The sequence below is a fragment of the Polypterus senegalus genome, chromosome 4 (genome assembly GCF_016835505.1).
Source record: "Polypterus senegalus isolate Bchr_013 chromosome 4, ASM1683550v1, whole genome shotgun sequence".
In the NCBI taxonomy this organism is placed as follows: Eukaryota; Metazoa; Chordata; class Cladistia; order Polypteriformes; family Polypteridae; genus Polypterus; species Polypterus senegalus.
In genome coordinates this window covers 222,969,603-222,991,166 of record NC_053157.1, presented here as the reverse complement: position 1 = coordinate 222,991,166, position 21,564 = coordinate 222,969,603, and the positions used below count along the sequence as shown (strand labels likewise).

Sequence of the window (21,564 nt, the reverse complement as noted above, 5' to 3'; positions counted from 1 at the left end):
ATGACCACTTTTGAAGTGGTGTTTAAGAATAGAGGGCTATATGATAAGTGTCTGAAGAACTGTGAGTAAGGAGAAAAATGATAATCCAGTTTTAGGAAGATTTTTAATCTTACCCTTAAGTGATAGGCTGGATAAAAAAATAAATGTCATTATGTATACGAAGAAGGTTAGAATGCAGGATATTTCAACTTGGCTTTTGCAATATTGTGATGTTAAATCAAGTATGCAGATGACAGATGAAGACGGCATAAAGAATGGGTTATACAGGTTTGATGTGGTTTTGAGGAAAGATGATGAAACCAAAGAGGTGAGACATTTGCCTCCAGTTATACAAATTGGGACAGTGAGGGGGCATGTTTTTTACCCAGGCCAACCGCAAGTATGCAGAAGATGTGGAAGCGAAGGACATAAAGCTGTGGAGTGCGAGGTAATTAAGTGCAGAAATTGTAAAGAGGAGGGACATAGTACAAGGGAATGTAGAAAACCGATAAAATGCAATCTATGTGGGCAGGAGGCACACGTATTTCGCGATTGTCCAGTTTCCTATGCCAACGTAGTTAGGAGGAAAGGGAGGAATGAGGAGAAAGTGATAGCACTTTTAGATGAAGAGTCCAAGGAAGAGAGGGAAGTGCAAGAAACTAAAAGCGAAAGTTTGCAAGGAGCGGAGAGGAGGAAGGATGACAAAATAGAGATCATAAATTCTGCAGGAACAAGGAGGAGAGAGTACGAAGAAGAAGAAGAATTTAAGAATAGTGGAGAAAATGATTTCCTTGGCTTTTCTGGGAGAGAAGACAGAGACTACGATAGTAGAAAAGAGACTGGAGCAGTCATCGCAAAATATTTTATTCCATACCGAAGAGATTATGGAAATATTAAGTGGAGCGGCAAGTTTGTGTCAATCACCGCAGCAGGAAATGGTAGGAAATCTAGGTCTGGAAAAGATAAAAGAAAACCAAGAAGCGATACAAGTTAACCCTGGTTTACAAAAAAAACGTGGGACAGACTTATTATCACCAGCTAGTCCTGAAAAAATAGGACGAAGGTGGAGGAAAGTACAGGAATGGGGTCTAGCACCCTCGTATTTGGAGGCAAAGGATATGGAAGGATTTGTATGTACGACAAGGATGAAGGGAGTAGAGGAATGGAAAACCGAGAAAAAAGCTGCAAAGAAACCAAAGAAAAATATTCTCACCGTAACTAAAGGGAAAATAGGAGGGGAGGCAGACCACACGATGTTTAAAAAAAAATGAAGATACAAATAGCCACTTTGAATGTTATGAGCATTCAAAGGAAAGAGAGGAGAAAATTGGTATTCTCCTTTTTGAGTAGCCTAAAAGTAGACATAGTGTGCATACAGGAATGTGGCATACCTTTTAAAGAATCATACAAAGAGTATGAAGAGGATTGGAAAGGTGGGGAGTCTGTTTTTCTGGGACGAATGAAAAAAAAAATGCAGGGCTAGGGGTTTTAATAAAAACTGAAGGAATAGAAATAAAAAAATATGAAGAAATAGTCATGGGAAGACTAATGAAAGTACATATGGCAATAGGAACCAATGTAATTAAACTGATTAATATTTATGCTCCCACGGTAACTGTTCAGAGGATGGAGGTGCTTAGGTTACTTGGGATAGCAATGGCAGCTGAAAATAATTTAATGGTGGTGGGTGATTTTAATTGCGTGAGTGATCCAGAGCAGAGAGGGCAACAATTGGATAGAACAACAAGGAAATTGAATGAAATTATAAAGGACTGTCAAATGATAGATGCCTTCCAGGCGTTGAAGGGAAGTGAAAAAGGAGACACATGGAGAGGAACCAGAGGAAGATCGTCGAGAATCGATTACATATTGGTTGATAAAAACTTTGACCCAAAGTCTGTGTGCTTAAGGCCAGTTTTTTTCTCTGACCATTTAATGTTAGAGGCAGAAGTAAGAAAAGGGAATGAAGAGGAATCAAAAGACTTTCTTTGGAAACTAAATGTAATGTTGTTGGAAGATAAAAGAACTCAAAAGCAGTATAAGCAATATTATAAAGAGTGGGAAACCTTAAAAGATTGGTGCGGGAGCCAAAAGAGATGGTGGGAATTAATGGAAGAAAACACAGAAGCTTTCTTTCAGAAGAAAGGTAAACAAAAGAAAAGAGAGGAGAAAGAAGAAATACAAGGTTTACAAAAAAAACTGGAAGAATTGTATAGCTGTAATTTGCGAGATGAGGAAACTGAAACAGAGATAAGGATAATTAAAGAAGAAATGGAAGAAGTATATAAGAAGAAAGAAGAAAAAATAAAGTTCCAGAGCAGAGTCAGAGAGCAAGAAGAAGGAGAGAAATGCTCTCCCTTCTTCTCTCCTTCACCTTCTTGAAGAAGAATCAAGACACAGATAAAAGAACTGATAGATAAAGATGGAAGAGTGAAAAATGGGAACAAAGAAATATTAAGGATAACAACATTTTATGAAGAAATGTATAAGGAGAAAGATATAGACACAGGGTGTGTTAAAGATTTAGTGCAAACTATAGACCGTTTCTTTACATTTGAACAAAAAGAAGAGCTGCAACAAGAGATAGAGAAAGCCATGAAAATGGGGAGCAGCGGCAAATCACCGGGAATTGATGGGCTACCGAATGAATTTTATATGACCTTTTGGGAGATACGGAGAAGATATGTTGAGTCTATTTCGAGAAATCTTGAAGGAGAGAGAAATGACTAAAACAATGAAGACGGGAATAATAACTCTTATTCCCAAGGAGGAGGAGACAGGGAATATTACAAATTGGAGGCCGATAACTCTACTCTGCCAAGAATATAAAATTTTAGCAAGGGTCTTGGCAAATCGCTTAAAGGACAAAATTGAACATGTGATTGGGGAAGAACAAGCATGTGTAGTACCAGGGAGGAGTGCAGCAGAAAACTTGTGTCTTGTGAGGGACAGTATCTGTTTGATGAAAGAAAGGAATATGGATGTTGGGGTTATTAATCTAGACCTGGAAAAAGCGTTCGATAAAAAGTTGTCCACAAATATATGTGGGAAATCCTTCAGAAAATAGGGGTACCTTTATTGTTGTTAGATTGGATAAAAACCCTATACAAAAGGTATTGCTAGTAAAATTAATGTAAATAATAAACTGTCAGAGGAAATAAAAGTAGGGAGGGGAGTAAGACAAGGGTGTCCTCTGTCGGCAGTTTTATTTGTATTAAGTATTGAGCCACTGATACATAAGATCAGAATGGACAAAAATATACGGGGAGTTGAAGTCCCAGGAAGCGGAGGACAACAGATAAAGATATACGCATATATGGATGACGTAAGCGCCATTATCAGAGACGTGTGCAGCATAAATCAAATAATAGAACATACAGAATGCTTTTGTAAGGCATCGGGCTCAACATTGAATCTAAAAAAATGTGACTGTGTGTTGTGGGGAAAATGGAAGGAAAAACCAGAAGGGAAGATAAAGATTTCAAATACGGTTAAAATACTGGGAATAAATTTTGGAGACAACAATACAGAAAAGCAAGAATGGAAAGAAATGCAAAAAAAGATTAATAAGAAAATTGGTTTTTGGAGACTAAGAAGTTTGACTATGGAGGGGAAAATATTGCTGGTTAAAGCAATAATTGTACCCAAATTGGCATATCTGGCCACGGTGTTTTTTCCTCCACGAAGGATTCTAAAAAAAATAAGAATGTGCTTTGTTTTTCTGTGGGGTTCAAAGACAGAAAGACTAGCCAGGAAAATAGTAACGAAACCAAAAGAGAAAGGGGGAAAAAGCTTTCCAAAAATAGAATAGGAGCTGATGTTGAGGCATACAGCTATAGTAATTAATATGGCCCTGAATAAAAAAGGAAAAATGGCGGACATGGTAAGGTATCTAGTGGGAGCAGAACTTAGGAGAGTAAAACTATGGAAAAGTGCAAACAACAAACCGATTGCCTTTAAGGCACCTCAACAGTATAGAATAATTATAAAATGTTTGAGGAAATATACATGGGAGGAAGGAGAGGCCAAAATATGGGGAAGGATTAGAAATCTAAAAAAATATATCGGAAAGCAAGAAATAGCAGTGAAAATCCGGCCACTAACGGAAGAACAGACCCAAAAAGTGTGGCAACAAATCGCTGCTAAAGACCTGACAAACAGACAAAAAGACCTAGGTTGGTTCACGGTACACGAGGTGTTACCAGCAAATGCTGCAATGTATAAACGGAGAGTCACGAAATCTCCAGTATGCCCAAGAGAAACATGTAGGGAGTTAGAAACTGCAGTGCACGTATTCTGGCAATGTAGAAAGGCACAAGAGGTGTGGGAAGGGATATTACAGAAATGGGACGGGGTAATAGGGAAAAAGGAAATAACAAAGGAAGGAGTATTGTATGGCTTAGTGGGGAAGGGATTAAATGAAAAAAATGGGAAGAGAGAAATGGAAATTAATTAATATAATAAAGGAGAAGATGTGGTGGGAGAGGAATGAAACTTGATACATAGTAAGAATGTACAGTATCTTTTGAAAGACTTTTACAGAAATGTGAAAAAGATGTAATGGAAGAATGGAGAATCAGGGAGGAAAAAGTGAATAAAGACAGAGGCTAATACAAAAAAGGTAAAGAAATTATATTTTTTGGGAGGAAGGGGGGTGAGAAAAGCACGTGTGGGGAAAGGTGGTGGATAATAGTGAATTAGCAAATGGACCAGACTTTGTGTGTGTTCAAAGCTAAGACACTGAAAAGTAAGATTAAATGTAAATGAAAAAGGAGACAAGCGAAACAGTGTTTGTCTTAAGTAATGGAATTTAGAAGGAAAAAAAAAAAAATTCTCCCAGGGCGAGGCTCATCCATACCATCTTCTCTGCTTTGGTTTAGGGAATGCCTCACGGCTTTCGAATTGCTGGTAGTAGGTTGGCAGGTCCACCACTGTTGGTTTTTCCTCAGGACGTGGCGGTTGGAGCATTTATTTTTTGTTTTGATTTTCTTCCTTTGGTTGGCAGGTTCTGGACGTGTTGGAGCTTGTTTTGATACTTCCTTTGGCTTCTGGAGAAGAAAAGAAGAGGAGTAAGTATTTTGAGGCGTGGGTCCCTATATTCCCCTTTTTTGATGATATTTTGCTACAGGAGTTCGCAATGGCCTCAGACGAGGAGAGAAGGAACGCTGTTCGATTCCAGCTTTTGCAAGTAGAAAAAAATGGACCGAAAAAACTTTTATTTCAACAATCCTGTTTGGATTTCTCGGTTTTCACGCTAGACAGGTAGATTTTATCTTTGCCTTTCACAATCGAGAAACTTTTGAGGTTGTTTTTACCAGTAATTTTCTGGTTGAAAAGTGTATCAAGGTGTATAATAAGGTTAAAAGTGAAAAGGCCTTGGGAAAAGTGACATTTCAGCCTCTAGCTCAAAGTGAGGTTAAGACAGTGAATGTGGTCATGTTCTCAGAAAGAATAGGATACGAGCAGATTCTGCAGTGGATGGAGAGATTTTGTGTAGTCCAGCGTGGGAGTGTTGGTCGAGATGAATTTGGAATCAAGACTGGATATTACAATTTCCTCGCAAAATTGTCTAGAGATGAAAAGGGAGAACTGAAGCATCTCCCACCCAATTTACAAATTGGAGGGGTTAGAGGTTTAATTTTTTATAATGGGCAACCGAAAGTATGCAGAAAGTGCGAGCAAGAAGGGCACGTTGCATCCCAATGCTCGATTGGGAAGTGCAGGAATTGTGGTGAGACAGGGCATTTGACGAAGAGTTGTACACAAAATGTAAAATGCCATCTGTGTGGCAAATTAAATCATAATTACAAGGTATGCCCCAACTCTTACGCTAATAAAATCAAAGGGAGTAGAGTCAAACCAATTAACATACGGATAGAGGATGAGGAGGAATCAGAGGGAGAAGGAAAGAGGATAGCCCAAACCTATTCCAGACACCAGTTGGGGGAGTCAACAACGAAAGGAAAAAAATGGAGATGGTCAGGGCAGTCAAAAATGTGAGAATGGAGAATTCTAAGGAGGCAGATGGAATAACAACAGAGGACGGAAAAGACAAATGCCCTGTGGAGAGGAAGCAGCAAGAAATAGAAAAAAGAATTGAAAACAGTATACAAAGGACATCGATGGAGCTAGATGAGATGAAGAGCTTGCTGAGTAATGCACCTTCCTTGAGAGGGGTGGGCTTGGAGGAAAAGGAAAGTCTAACAAAAGATTGGTACGAGATTACGAAAGAGGTAGACAACCAAGGGGCAAGAACATTCTTAACCTTTGAGGGAAACAGTGAGGACATAGATAGTAACTCCTACCTCATTAGTAACCCATTCCGAAACGAAAGCCCAATAGAAGCCTTGACGAGGGTGATGGAGGGTAAAGAGCAAGGGAGAAAAAGGAACAAGGAAGTAAAGGGAGAAAAGCAGAAGAAAAAGAAGAGCGAGGAGAAAGACTCTCAAAAATAAAATGAGTCGCCTCCATTAACGTCCGTATGATAACAAGAAGAAAGAGAAGGGAGACAATTTATGGCTTTTTAAGGACCAGAAGACCCGATATTATCTGCCTGCAAGAATGTGGAATTGCAGGGATGAAATCTTACAGAAGTTTTGGGAAAGAGTGGAAAGGGGAAGCCTATTATTCAGGATCAAATAACAAAAACAGTGGTCTTGGTTTTCTGATTAAAAATCAGGATATCAAAGTGCTGGATTTTGAGGAAGTGATCCGGGGTCATTTGGCTATCTTAAAGATTAGCCATAAAGAACAAGTCACTTGCATTATCAACGTATATGCCCCGTGTGGAAGGAAAGAACGATTTGACCTCCTGCAAAACCTAAATAGGGTTTGTGGGGAAAAGGAGGATAAAATAGTGGGGGATTTTAACTGCAGGATTGACAAAGACAAAAGGACAGATAAGACATCAAGGCTCCTATTAGAAATAATACAAGATCATACTTTAAAAGACAATGGAAAGAACAGGCGAGGTAAAGGAAGAAGGTTTACCTGGAGAGGATGGAAGGGTAGGACCTCCAGGATAGACTATTTTCACTGAGAGGGGTTTTAAAACGAAAAACTTTAGGTTGACTCCGGTTTTCTTTTTGGACCACCAACTCCTAGAGATAGACGTGGAAATAGGGGAGAAGGAAGAGAGAGGAATGGGGTTTTGGAAGCTTAACGTAACCCTATTCGAGAGGGAACAAATAAGGAGAGAGTATGAGGAGAAATATAAAAAATGGAGAACCCTGAAGGATTCATACGAGACAATAGCGTGGTGGGATATTATGAAATTTAGAACGCGCAAATTTTTTCAAGGGAAAGGTAGAGAAGAAAGTAAAAGAGGAAAGGAAGAGTTGGAGAGTTTACAAGAAAAATTGGAAAAACTCTACGGAGAAGGGGAAAGAAATGAAGAAATGGAAAGAAGAATAAAGGAAACAAAGAAAAATATAGCAAAGATTTGAGAGGAGGGAGGAGAAGATAAAATTTCAAAGTCAGGTACAGGAAATGGAAGAGGGAGAAAGATGTTCCCGATTCTTCTTTAAAAAGATAAAGGAAAGAAGAAAGAAGAGTTACATCAAACAATTAAAGGACATGGAGGGTAATATAAGGAGAACGGAGGAAGAGAAGATTAATATAGCAGAAGCTTTACAAGAGGCAAAATATTGATCCATTTAAACAACAAGAAGCCGTGAAGGGGACAAAAGAAGAATTAAAGGAAGAACAACAGATAGAAGTGGTGGAGAATATAAAAGAGAGGTAGAAATTAAACAGGCTATAAAGCAAGGAAAAAAAGGAAAGACTCCAGGTACAGATGGATTGCCCCTGTAATTCTACGATGTCTTCATCGAGTTAATGAAGGATGAAATAGTAGAATTATTTCAAGAAGTAATGGATGGAGGAGAAGTACCTGAAACATGGAAAAATGGAATTATCACATTAATCCCTAAGAAAAAGGAGTCGGAAGACATCTCGGACTGGAGGCCTATAACCCTTGTGTGTCAAGACTATAAATTATGGGGCAAAATAATAGCCAACGGGATGAAAAGAGTTATAGGAAACCTAGTTGGAACAGAGCAGGTGTGCGCAGTTCCAGGAAGTATGAGAGATGTATGCGAATACGCAAAGAGTAGAGGGATGGCGATAGGACTAATAAATATTGATTTGGAAAAAGCATATCACTCAATTAATCCCGAATATATCTGGAGAGTACTAGAAGCGGTTAAAGTCCCAGCATCCTTAATAGCTGCTATTAAAAAATGCTATTCTGGAGCAACAGGAATGGTTCATCTGAATGGGAATTTGTTTAAGGAAATACAAATAGACAGGGGAATTAGACAGGGATGCCCCCTCTCTGCCATTCTGTTTGTGTTATGTGTGGAACGTTTAGCAAGACGCATAAGAGAGAACCCAAACATTCAAGGGGTTGAAATACCAGGAAGTGGAGGGAAATCGGCCAAATGTACTTTGTATATGGATGACATAACTTTGATCTGTAGGAATTGTACATCCATAAGAATGGCGTTAAACGAAGTAGAAGAATTCTCTGGAGCAACGGGGGTAAAATTAAATAAGAGCAAAACTGAGTGTCATCTGCAGGGCAGATGGACAGAGGATTTCGGGCACAATATACAGGTGCAAAGAGGGCCAATAAAAATATTAGGAATAAAATTTGGGGAAAAGAAGGAAGGGAAAAGTAATTGGAAAGAAATGGAAAAGAAAGTACGACAACTAACAAGTTTTTGGAAGCTAAGGGATTTAAAGTATGAAGGCAAGATCTTGCTGATTAAGGCAGTGATTTTGCCAAGGCTGTTTTTTTCTGGCGACGGTCTTTTTACCTACTAAGGAGATTTTAAAAAGGATAGAGAGCCAATGTTTATTTCTTTTGGGGTTCAACATATGAAAGAATAGGAAGGGAAAAGGTGAAGAAACAAAAAAGAAAGGGGGAAAAGACTTTCCGGATTTAAGGGTATTGCTGAGAATGAAATATACAGCAGTTTACATAGCACTAATGCAAAACGGGAAAGGAAGGGCAGCAGAAATGGCCAGATATATGATGGGAGGGCATATAAGGAAATTTGGTCTGTACAAAACTAACAATAACAATCCATATGAATTTAGAGTACCCAAAATATATAGGAGGATGCTGGACTGTATTAAAGAGTGTGATTTTGCAAAGGGTGAAAAGGAGGTGTGGAAAAGATGGAAAGATTTAGTTAATGAAAAAAAGGACAAGCAGAGGCCGATAACAATACAGGTAAAATCCAGGAGGATTTGGGAACGTTTTGAGAAAAAATTTCCAACCTCACAATTAGCAGACTTAATCGTGGCTAGCTTCTCATGAGGCATTAGAGACCAATGTAAATCTAAGTAAAAGAAAAAGGCTCAGGGACCCTAAATGTCCTAGAGAAGGGTGTCATAGGGAAGAGACAGTAAGCCATGTAATGTGGGAGTGCCCCATAGCAAAAGAATTATGGAAGAAAGTAAAGCAGGATGCATTAATAAAGGCTAAACTAGATAAAGATATAGTGATCTTTGGCAGATCTGGGAAAAGGGAAGTAGGAGAAAGACTGGGGCAGGATAAGTATGATAAAAGGGATAATATGGAGGGCTAGGTGCGAACTCAATAAGCAAAAAGTTTTCTCCCTACAGAAAATGACACAGATAAGAGAAAATATATCATTTTATGAAAAAGGACAACCCGAACGATAAGAAATGTAAATGGTAGGATAAGCCACAATAGTTGTGTTTTTTAAAATTGTAAAAAATGGGTATTTTTATTGTAATCGGCATGCCTTGGTATTGCCCGAGGGACTGTACTCGGAGTAAGCAAAGGAAGCCGAAAAAGAAAACACTAATAAGATTTTAAATTCATATTGGTTTTAAAGAAATATGAAATAAAATTGAATTAGAACAAAAAAAAAAAAAAATAATAAGGTGGTTCTCCCAGGGCGAGGCTCATCCATTGCACTCCAGGTGTGCTGACCCCTGCGATTTCCCCAAATGTGGGAAACTCGACTGCATAATTTGTGGTAGTGGGGGACTGTGTTCGCGCTCTCCCCTGAAAATCCTGGTTCAAAAAATAGACCGAAAACATGCGTTTCAACCTATGGAAGTGGTGCTTGGGCGATTGTGAAGCAGGAGCCTGTGAGACAACGGCTCTGGGAGCTTTAAGCAATAAATAAAGAAGATCTAAAAATCAATCGATCAATCAATCAGTCTGTCCATTTATTTATTTTAAGGACCCCCGCCCCCTAGAAAAATGATAAAAATATTAATTTAAATTAAATAATCACTATATTTATTTAAGGACCCCTGCTCCCCCACCCTAATAAAATACAAATAATCATTCATCCTTTTTGTGCCTCTTTACTGATTTTAAGCTGCTTTCCTTGCTGCCAAGAGCCCAGCTTCTGACACGGGTGAAAGGAGGAAAAGAAAAAGACGAGGTGAAGGGCGACTCCTAATGGCACAAAGGCAAAAGCTTACAGCCCTCGGTATTCCCAGGCGGTCTCCCATCCAAGTACTAACCGAGCCCGACTCTGCTTAGCTTCCGAGATCGGGCGTATTCAGAGTGGTATGGCCGTAAACGATAGCTGCTTGTTTTTCTCTCCCCAAATAGGCAACTTTGGAAGCCCTCTTTTCTATACGACATCCCTGTGTTTTTTTTTTTGTTTTGTTTTTTCCTCTCCTTCCCCTGTCTGTCTTCATTTTTTTTTTGCCATTCTTTTGAAATTTTTCCGAATGTCTTTTGAATTAGAATGTACGTTGTCCTTCATACTGATCCCCTTAAATCGGCTATCTCCACCCATTTAAGACCCCCCTGTTCCCCATTCCTCCTCATGGATGGATAGATAGACAGATAGATCTCGTCCAGCTCTTCAGACGGGGAGCCTGCAACTTTACAAAGAGGGGCATTTCCCAGAAAGAACCAGCAACCTTGTATCCTTGCTAACGTGCAATCCCACAGTGGCATCAAAGGGAGGGCAAGCACCGGCTCAAGTCTCGAGCGTGTACCCAGCGCTGCCCCAGATCACTCGGTTGCCAAGAGCCTCGGCGCAGGTCTTCCTAATGGCACAAAGGTGCTCTGCTGCCGTGTGCGGGCGCCCACGCCGAGGGGTTCTTCCTCTCCGTCTCCGGAGTGCAGGGTAGCCTCACTCTTTCGCAGCTTTGCCTCCTGTATGCCGCCTGCCGCCTGTCTAAGCTGTTGGGCGGCTGTTTCTCATTCAGCATCCCGCCCAGTCCTACCCCTCCTGTTCTCTTCCAGCCAATAAGCTCCAGCGATGGGTGGCTGGTTTGCATAAGAGCGAGGTGCACCTTGGGGTTGCTGGTGAAACCTGTCTAATCAAGGTGGTGAGGTCGGTGCAACCCCATCCGGGTCACACGGGCGTCTTGGAAGCCGCTAGCTCCCGAGCATGCGCACTCCCGAGGCCGAAGGATCCCGAAAGAGCCCGAAGGACCGAGGACTGTGCTGGGGGAAACCTCCCGCCGCCGAGCGATGAAGCCGAGGAAGTGGGAGGATGAGCGCCGGGCTGTACAACTCGTACTTACCTGGCATGGGAGATACCATTGGTTCTTCTCTCTGTCAGGTGTAGGGAGCGCCCCATGGCCTCGGATTCAGATCTGGGTAGGTTGGCTTGTCCACCACCCAATTTCTCTGTTTCCCTGTGCGCGGCGAATTATACTTTCACAGAAGTAAGATGGCGGAAGTAATTGATTGTGGCAGTTGGAGTGGCAGACTGGAAATGCAAACCAAGCAAGCTGATCTACTTGAACCTGGTGGTGGTGGCGGTGGCAGAGAGAGACCTTTATCACGGATACCTATCGATGGAAGGGAGAGGAAGAACGTTGTGCGTTTTGGGTTGAAAGAAGAACAGATGGATCGTGGGGAATTTAGCAAGGAAGTGCTACAAAAAACGTTGAGGTTCACTCCGGGTGAGTGACTTTTTTGCCTTCCCTGGGAAGACTACTTTTGAAGTGGTTTTTAAGAATAGAAGTTTATATGACAAGTGTGTCAGAAATGTGCAGAAAGAAAAAGAGGTGAATCAGAACCTGAAAAGGTTTTTGATATTACCTCTGAGTGACAGACTAGATAAAGTCAATGTAATTATGTATAGTGAGAAGGTAAAAATCCAAGATATACCTACGTGGTTATTGCAGTTTTGTGAAGTTAAAACTAGCATGCAAATGACAGATGAGGATGGGATAAAAAAAAAAAAAAATGGCCTGTATAAGTTTGACGTAGTTCTGAAGAGGGAGAGTGAAACAGACAGAGTTGTACCTGTGCCACTGGTTATACAAATTGGTGTGGTAAGAGGACACGTCTTTTGCCCAATTATGTAGGAGGTATGGTAAGGAGGGTCATAAAGCGATAGACTGTAAAACAATTAAGTGCAGAAATTGCAAAGAGGAGGGACACAGCACAAGACAGTGCAGAAGACCAATAATATGCAATTTATGTGGACAGGAAGCACATGCCTTTAAGGATTGTCCTGTCTCCTACGCCAATGTTGTAAAAGCAAATAATATGAGACAGAGTTATTGCACTGTTAGATGAAGAATCAGAAGGAGGAAGTGCAGAGTAATGAAACACCAGGAAATAGCTTGAGGACATATGAAGAAACAGAGGCCTTATGTCTAGAAGAAAGGGGTGAGAAGATTAGAGGAAGAAGGGACGAAACAGTGATATTTTAGCACTTATAGAAGAAAAGACAGAACAAGACACAGAAGAATGGAGTAGTGTTCACAAAACAGAATTGTTCCATACGGAAGAGATCATGGAGATCTTAAGTGGATCTGCACTTTTATGCCCATCATCTCAGCAGGTGCAAATGAAAAGCACAGGGCAGGATGATATGGAAGAAAATATTGGGATGACACAAGTAAACCCAATGTTACAAAAAAAAAAAAAGGGGACCCAGACCTGTTGTGACCAGGTAACACTAGAAAGGGTGATGAAGGGGACGAAAACAGCCAGGAATGGGGAGCAAATCCCTCCTCTTTGGAATCTAGAGACATGGAAGGGTTTCTTACAACAACAGGGATGAAAGGAGTGGAAAACAGAGAGGAAAGCAGCCAAAAAAGCAAAAAAGAATAACAGCAGTAAATACAGGAAAAATAGGAGGTGAGGTAGAACAAAATACCGGGAAGAATAAATGAAAGTAAAAATAGTAACAATAAATGTAAGGAGGAGTATTAAGAGAAAGGAGAGGAGGAGAATAGTTTTCTCCTTTCTGAAGGACATTCCTGCAGATTTTTTGTTTGCAAGAGTGTAGTTTACCAAATGAAAAATCGTATGAAAAGTACGCAAAGGATTGGAAAGAAGGTAACTCAGTGTTTTCAGGACTGAATTAAAATAAAAATGCAGGTATAGGAGTATTAAGAATAAGGAGATAGAAATAAAAAGATCTGAAGAAATTATAAAAGGGAGATTAAAGAAAGTAAAACTGGTAAAAAGAAATATTATGAATATGGTAAATGTATACGCACCAACACCACCAGTAGAGAGAATGGAAATGTTAAGATTTTTAGAAATTACAATGGCAAATGAAAAAAAAACTTAATGGTGGTTGGTGATTAATTGTTCAACTGAACAAAAAAATAGAACAACAAATGGACAAAACATCAAAAAAACTAGGAGAAATCATTAAAGATTGTGAAATGATAGATGTATTTAGAAAACTGAAAGGTAAAGAAAAAGGGGTTATTTGGTGCGGGGCAGGAAAAAATTCCTCCCGAATAGATTATATATTTACGGACAAGACTTATGAACCAAAGAAATGTAAATTGCAGCCAGTGTTTTTTTCGGATCATAGTATTTTGAAGGTGGAAGTAGAAAAAGGGAGTGATGACGAGACCAAAGACTTCCAATGGAAGTTAAATATAAAATTGTTAGAGGACAAGAAAATGAGAGGAGTATCAGCAATATTACAAAGGATGGACAACTTTAAAAGAATGGTGTGGGACACAAGGAGTGGTGGGAGCTAATGAAGAGAAACACAAAAGAAGTTTTTCCAAAAAAAAAGGCAGAGAACAGAGCAAAAAAGACATGGAAGAAATAAAAATATTGCAGGAAAATCTCGAACGAGAGTACAGTAGAGAGGATTATAATGAAACGGAGAGAAGGATAATAAAAGAACTAGCACAATTATTTAGGAAAAAAGAAGAAAAAATAAAATTTAAAAGTAGAGAGTTAGAGAACAAGGAGAAAAGTGCTCCAGATTTTTTAAGAAAATAAAGGAGAGGAGAAAAAAAATCAAGAATGGAAGAAATGGATAAAAATGGAGACTTCAAAAAAGCAAATAAAGAAATAATGGAAATAGTTGTAAATCATTATAGAGACTTCTATGGAAAATAAGAGATTGAGAAGGAGTATATCAACAAAATACAAAAAACAATAGATCGATTTTATACAGAAGAACAAAGAAAAATGTTATGTCAGGAAATAAAAATGGAAGAGGTTGAAGCAGCGGTCAAAATGTGCAACAGAGGAAAAACACCTGGGATAGACGGATTACCGATCGAATTTTTTTTGACTTTTTGGGAGACTTTAAAAATGTACTGGTCTTGTTTTTGGAAATTTTAAAAACATGGAGAAATGACAAGTAAAATGAAAAGGATTAATAACGCTTATTCCCAAGCAGGATGACAAAAAGGAGGTAAAAAACTGGAGGCCATTTACATTACTTTGTCAGGATTACAAAATACTGGCAAGAGTCTTGGCAAACAGATTGAAAGAATACGTGGGGGTAATAATAAAAGAAGAGCAGGCATGTGTGGTACAGGAGAGGAGTGCTGCAGAAAATTTGTGTTTCATAAGAGATTGCATAAGTGTAATGAAAGACAAAAACTTGGATGTAGGGTTAATTAACTTAGATTTGGAAAAAGCATTTGACAAGGTCACACATAATTATATGTGGAAGGTATTACAAAAAATGAGTTCCAGAAGAATTTTTGAGATGGCTAAAGGCAATATATAAAGGAATAGGAAGTAAAACTAAAGTAAACAATAGGTTGACAGAAGAAATAAAAGTTGAACGTGGAGTACGGCAAGGGTGTCCGTTGTCAGCAGTTTTATTCGTAATGAGCATTGAGCCATTGCTGAATATGATTAGAAATGACAAGAACATAAGAGGAATTGAAGTTCCGGGAAGTGGAGGGTAGCAGATAAAGTTGTTTGCTTATATGGATGACATCACGGTATTAATAAGGGATGCTTGGAGTGTAAAGCAAGTAATACAACACACTGAAAGTTTCTGTAGGACCACAGGGTCAAATTTAAACTTAAAAAAATGTGAATGTAAGATATGGGGAAAATGGAAAGAAAAACCAAAAGAAAAGATAAGACTGACGAATAAAGTAAAAGTACTTGGGATTACCTTTGGAGATGACAATATAGAAAAGGAGAATTGGAAGGGAATGTTAAATCAGATTAATCAAAAAATAGGGTTTTGGAGCTTGAGACATTTGACAATGGAAGGAAAAATATTGCCGGTTAAAGCAATCATCTTACCGAAATTATCATATTTAGCAAGTGTTTATTACCCACCAAAGAAAATACTAAGAAAGATTATTAGAACTTGTTTTGTATTTCTATGGAATTCGAAGTGTGAAAAACTGGCTAGAACAAAGGTAGTAAAGACCAAAGAAAACGGAGGAAAAGGATTTCCAGACATTGAAAAGGAGTTGGAACTAAAACATACAGCAACAGTGGTGAACATGGCACTAAATAAAACAGGAAAATTTGCAGATCTGAGGAGATATTTACTAGGGACAGAATTAAGAAAAACAAAACTGTTAAAAATAACTAATAACAGACCTGTGGCGTTTAATGTGCCAAAACACTTTAAGATCATAAAAAAATGTTTACAAAAGGTATGAATGGGAGGGAGGAGATTCAAAAATGTGGGGGGAAAAAAAGAGAATTAAAGAAATACATAGGAAACAATGAGAAAAATTCAAGAACTAACGGAGGTGCAAGTAAGAAAAGTGTGGCAACAAACGTCAAATAAAGAATTAACAAACAGACAAAAAGATTTGGGATGGATGGTAGTAAATGAAATTGTACCGACGAATACAGTTATGTACAAAAAGAGAGTATATATATATATATATATATATATATATATATATATATATATATATATATATGTGTGTGTGGTGGTGGAGGAATGAATTGGTAATACATAACAAGAAAATAACAATACAAAGACTGTTACAGAGATGTGAAAGAGAGATACGGGAGGAATGGAAGAAAAGTTGAAAAGAATAAAAGTACATAGAGAAAAGGTAAAGATCTTTAATATTAAAAAAAAAAAAAAAATTCACGGTGGTGAAATGGTGAAGGGTAACAGTGAATTGCGAGTTCTCCCAGGGCGAGGCTCATCCATCATCATGCTGACCCCTGCGATTTCCCCAAATGCGGGAAACTCGACTGCATAATTTGTGGTAGTGGGGAACTGCGTTCGCGCTCTCCCCTGATAATCCTGGTTCAAAAAATAGACCGAAAACATGCGTTTCAACTTATGGAAGTGGTGCTTGGGCGATTGTGAAGCAGGAGCCTGTGAGACAACGGCTCTGGGAGCTTTAAGCAATAAATAAAGAATTTCTAAAAATCAATCAATCAGTCTGTCTGTCTGTCTGTCTGTCCATTTATTTATTTAAGGACCCCCGATCCCCCCCATAATAAAATAATAATACAAATAATTATTCATCCTTTTTGTGCCTCTTTACTGATTTTAAGCCACTTTACTTGCTGCCAAGAGCCAAAAGGAAAAGACGAGGTGAAGGGCGACTCCTGCTGGCACAAAGGCAAAAGCTTACAGCACTCGGTATTCCCAGGCGGTCTCCCATCCAAGTACTAACCGAGCCCGACTCTGCTTAGCTTCGGAGAACGGACGAATTCAGAGTGGATATCCCGTAAACGAGTGGTGCTCTTTCTCTCCCCAAATAGGCAACTTTGGAAGCCCTCTTTTCTAAACGACAGCCCTATTTTTAATTTATTTATCTTAAGGACACCCCCAACCCCCAAAATACAAATAATCATTCATCCTTTTTGCACATCTTTACTGATTTTAAGCCGCTTTCCTTGCAGCCAAGAGCCCAGCTTCTGTCACGGGTGAAAGGTGGTAAACAAAAAGATGAGGTGAAGGGCGACTCCTGCATGCAGAAAGGCAACAGCTTACAGCACCCGGTAAACCCAGGCAGACTCCCATCTAAGTACTAACCGAGTCCGACTCTGCTTAGCTTCTGAGAACGGACGAATTCAGAGTGGCTATCCCGTAAACGAATGGTGCTCCTTTTTCTCTCCCCAAATAGGCAACTTAGGGCTGTCGTTTAGAAAAGAGGGCTTCCAATGCTTTTATTTTTTTTTTCATTCTTTTGAAATTTTTCTGAATGTCTTTTGGATTAGAATGTTCGTTGTCCTTCATGCTGATCCCCTTCTGTCGGCTCTCGCCACCCAATGTAAGACCTCCCCTCAAAAATCCCGTTCATCATGGATGGATGGATAATTCTCGTCCAGCTCTTCAGACGGGGAGCCTGTAACTTTATAAACTGTGGGCATCTTCCAGAAAGAACCAGCAACCTCGTGCCCTTGCTAACGTGCAATCCCACAGTGGCATCAAAGGAAGGGCAAGCACCGGCTCAAGTCTAACGTGTACCCAGGGCTGCCCCAGATCACTCTGCGGCCTCGGCGCAGGTCTTCCCGAGGGTGCTCTGCTGCCGTGTGCGAGCGCCCAAGCCTAGGGGTTCTTCCTTTCGGTCTCCGGAGCGCAGGGTCGCCTCCCTTTTTCGCAGCTTTACCTCCTGCCGCCTGGCTAAGCTGTTAGCTGCCTGTTTCTCATTCAGCGTCCCACCCAGTCCAAACCCTTCTGTTTCTCTTTCCAGCCAATAAGCTCCAGCGATAGGTGGCTGGTTTGCATAAGAGCAAGGTGCACCTTGGGCTTGCTGGCGAAACCTGTCTAATCAAGGTGGTGAGGTCGGTGCAACCCCATCATACGGGGCACACAGGTGTCTGTTCAGCAGCTAGCTCCTGCGCATGCGCGCTCCCGAGTCTGAAGAAGCCCGAAGGACCAAGGACTGTGCTGGGGAAAACCTCCTGCTGCCGAGCAATGAAGCCGAGGAACTGGGAGGACGAGCAACGTGCTGTACAAGTCATACTTCCCTAGCAGAGGAGATACTGTCTACTGTTTTGGTATAGGGAACGCCTCATGGCCTCTGGTTTGGTAAGTAGGTTGGCAGGCCCACCACTTTTTCAACTCTTGGGTGCAGGACCGTTTAAGATTGCAGGTTGTGTTCCTGAGCTACTTGAAAAGAAGCAGACCAAGAAGTGCCATCGAGTTGACAAGAGGAGCCTATGGGTTGAGAATGGTTCCGGAGGAAGATCGAAAGAATGCAGTTCGGTTCCAGTTGATGAACGAGAAGATGGACCGGAAATTGTTCACTACCACCATGCTGCTGTGAATCCTTGGATGTCTTCCCAGGCAAGTTGCTTTTTTTTTTTGCACTCCCAGATCGAGAAACCTTTGAGGTTGTATTTACAAATAGCATGTTGGTGGAAGGGTGTCTTAAGGTGTGGAAGGAAAAAAGGAAACAGATTTTATCTCCCACTGTGCTAGAGACGGCATCGTCATGTCTTCTAAAACCAATTCTATCACTGTTGCCATGTTATCTGAAAAAATTAGAATAGAGGACATTCAACAGTGGCTAGGAAGGTTTTGTAAAGGTGAAAGAGGGATGGCAGGAAGAGACGAGCACGGAATTAAAACAGGCTATTACAACTTTCAAGTAAAGTTGAGAATTAGTGAGGAAGGTGACCTCAAACACCTGCCACCGACTATCCAAATTGGAGCTATAAGAGGGATAATATTTTACAGCGGTCAGCCGAAAATGTGCAGACAGTGTGAGCAGGAAGGGCACGTAGCGGCTGACTGTAAACTGGAAAAAATGTAAAAATTGCGGAGAGTTGGGGCACCTGACAAGGAACTGCCGAGAAAAAATAATGTGCCATCTGTGTGGGGAAAAACACCCACAGTTTTAAAAGTTGCCCGTTCTATGCGAATAAGTGCAAAAAGATAGAGACAGTTAATATCCAATTAAGACTAGAGGAAGAAGAAGAGGAAGTAAGCGAAGACGAAGGGGGAAATAGTGTTGTGCTATTCCAAACCCCTATTGGCAATGATGGAAAGCTTAAGGGTCAAGTAGAAGGCAGTGAGGTCCTAAGAGGGTCTCAGACAGTGGAAGAGATGAATAAGAAGGAAGACGAAGAGAAATTCTCTTCCCTGGGTAGCAGAGAACAAAATATGCAAAACGGTTTGGGGAATATTCAACAGGAACTAGAGGAGATGACCAACATATTAAGCTCGCCTCTTATACCTCCAATAGACAATTATAATACAGGGATCAAGGATTGGTATCAAATAGTCCAAGAGAGTAATGAACAAGCGGACTAAAGATAGCGGAGAGGTAATAGCCAGCCCAAAAGCGACTTTCCTTAGAAAAGAATCAGTCGAAGCCTTCTCGAAAATCACCCTGATGAAGGAACAAAACAAAAAGAGATCACGCACTCTAGAGAGCGATAGAAACAAGGAGACCAGAAGAGGAAGAAAGAAAGAAGACATTTAAATAACCCAAAACCCATGAGGATTGCTTCAATTAACGTTAGAAGCATCAAGAGGGGAAGTAAAAGGGAAATGGTGTTCAGAGACCAAGAGATAGATTTGAGAATTCTCCGAGGAAGACTAGCCACCCTAACTGTTAACATAGACAGGGTAAAGCATAATATTGTAAATATATTTGCACCCCCACAAACTAACGAGAGAATGGAAGTCTTCCAGAAGTTAAGGACAGAACTACAGGGGATGGAAGAAGTTATAATAGCTGGAGACTTCAACTGTCAAATAGAGGCTAAAAAGAAAAGATCCTTGGATAAAACATCTAGGTTCTTAATCAACATGATGAAAGACTTCCAAATAAAAGATCACTTCAGAGAGATAGAAGGATAAAGATGGATATACATGGAGAGCAGAAGGAGGGAACTGGAGATCAAAAATAGATTACATCTTAAGTAATGCGAGATATACAACTAAAAGCTTTCAAATTAAACCAACCTGTTTTTCTAAACACAATGTTATTTTGTCAGAATGTGAGGGAGAAAACAGGAACAACAGAGGCAAAGGGTTTTGTAAGCTAAACACACTACTTTTAGAAGACAAAGAAATTAGAGCAAATTTCAAAAACAAATATAAAACATGGGAAACCCTAAAAGATGGGTGTAAGACAAGAGAATGATGGGACATTATTAAATTTAGGGCCACGCATTTTTTTCCAAAGGAAAGGAAAAAAAATGAGAGAAGGAGCAGTTAGTGTTGCTTCAAGAAGAACTGGAAGAAGCATATGAGCTGGAAAATGGAGGGATAGGGACCAGGAGACAGGTGGAGCAGATAAAGGCAGAAATGGTGGACATCTTCAAGAGAAAGGAAGAGAAGAGAAACAAATTCCAAAGCAGGGTCCGGTATTTGGAAGAGGATGAGAAGTGCACACGCCTCTTCAAAAAAATAAAGGATTAAAAGGAGCAGTATTGACTTCCTGAAAGACAAAAGAGGGAACATACAAACAGAAGAAACAAAAAAACGGCAAAATTGTAGAAACCTTCTTCGGAGAGTTATACAGCCATAAAAACAGAAATCCAGATAGGAAGATCACAAAACAACAACAAACAGAAATGAAAATGGAGTTCAACATGAACGAACTTGACAAAGCAATGAAAACCATGAAGAAAAAACAAGACACTGGGTGCAGACGGATTAACGGCAGAATTTTACATAACATTCTGGCCTTTAAAGAAGATATGTTGGAGATGAGGAAGCAGAGCTTGGGGACTCTGAGGTGGGCTCTCCCATCTCTGGGACTGAAGTCACCGAGGTGGTCAAAAAACTCCTTGGTGGCAGGGCCACAGGGGTGGATGAGATACGCCCGGAGTTCAAGGCTCTGGATGTTGTAGGACTGTCTTGGTTGACTCGTCTCTGCAACATTGCATGGACATCGTGGACAGTGCCTCTGGATTGGCAGACCGGGGTGGTGGTCCCCCTCTTTAAAAAGGGGGACCGGAGGGTGTGTTCCAACTATAGAGGGATCACACTCCTCAGCCTCCCTGGAAAAGTCTATTCGGGGGTTCTAGAGAGGAGGGGCCGTCGGATAGTCGAACCTCGAATTCAGGAGGAACAGTGTGGTTTTCGTCATGGACGCGGAACAGTGGACAAGCTCTACACCCTTAGCAGGATCCTGGAGGGTGCATGGGAGTTTGCCCAACCAGTCTACATGTGCTTTGTGGACTTGGAAAAGGCGTTCGACCGTGTCCCTCAGAAAATCCTGTGGGGGGTGCTCCGGGAGTATGGGGTACCGGACCCCCGATAAGAGCTGTTCGGTCTCTGTACAACCGGTGTCAGAGCTTGGTCCGCATTGCCGGCAGTAAGTCGAGCCCGTTTCCAGTGAGTTGGACTCTGCCAGGGCTGCCCTTTGTCACCAATTCTGTTCATAACTTTTATGGACAGAATTTCTAGGCGCAGCCAGGGTGTTGAAGGGGTCCGGTTTGGTGGACTCAGG

At 40.5% G+C, this 21,564-nt stretch overlaps 1 non-coding gene and 2 pseudogenes across 1 annotated transcript; 2 read left to right on the top strand and 1 right to left on the bottom strand.

Moving 5' to 3' along the window:
- Positions 1 to 9,886: 9,886 nt before the first annotated feature.
- LOC120529164 lies at positions 9,887 to 10,024 on the top strand (annotated as a pseudogene).
- A 418-nt stretch (positions 10,025 to 10,442) lies between these two features.
- On the bottom strand, positions 10,443 to 10,551 carry LOC120529107 (annotated as a pseudogene).
- A 5,726-nt stretch (positions 10,552 to 16,277) lies between these two features.
- LOC120529173 lies at positions 16,278 to 16,439 on the top strand. The gene has a single exon (XR_005633684.1). It is a non-coding gene; the product is annotated as a U1 spliceosomal RNA (small nuclear RNA).
- The last annotated feature ends 5,125 nt before the right edge of the window (positions 16,440 to 21,564 follow it).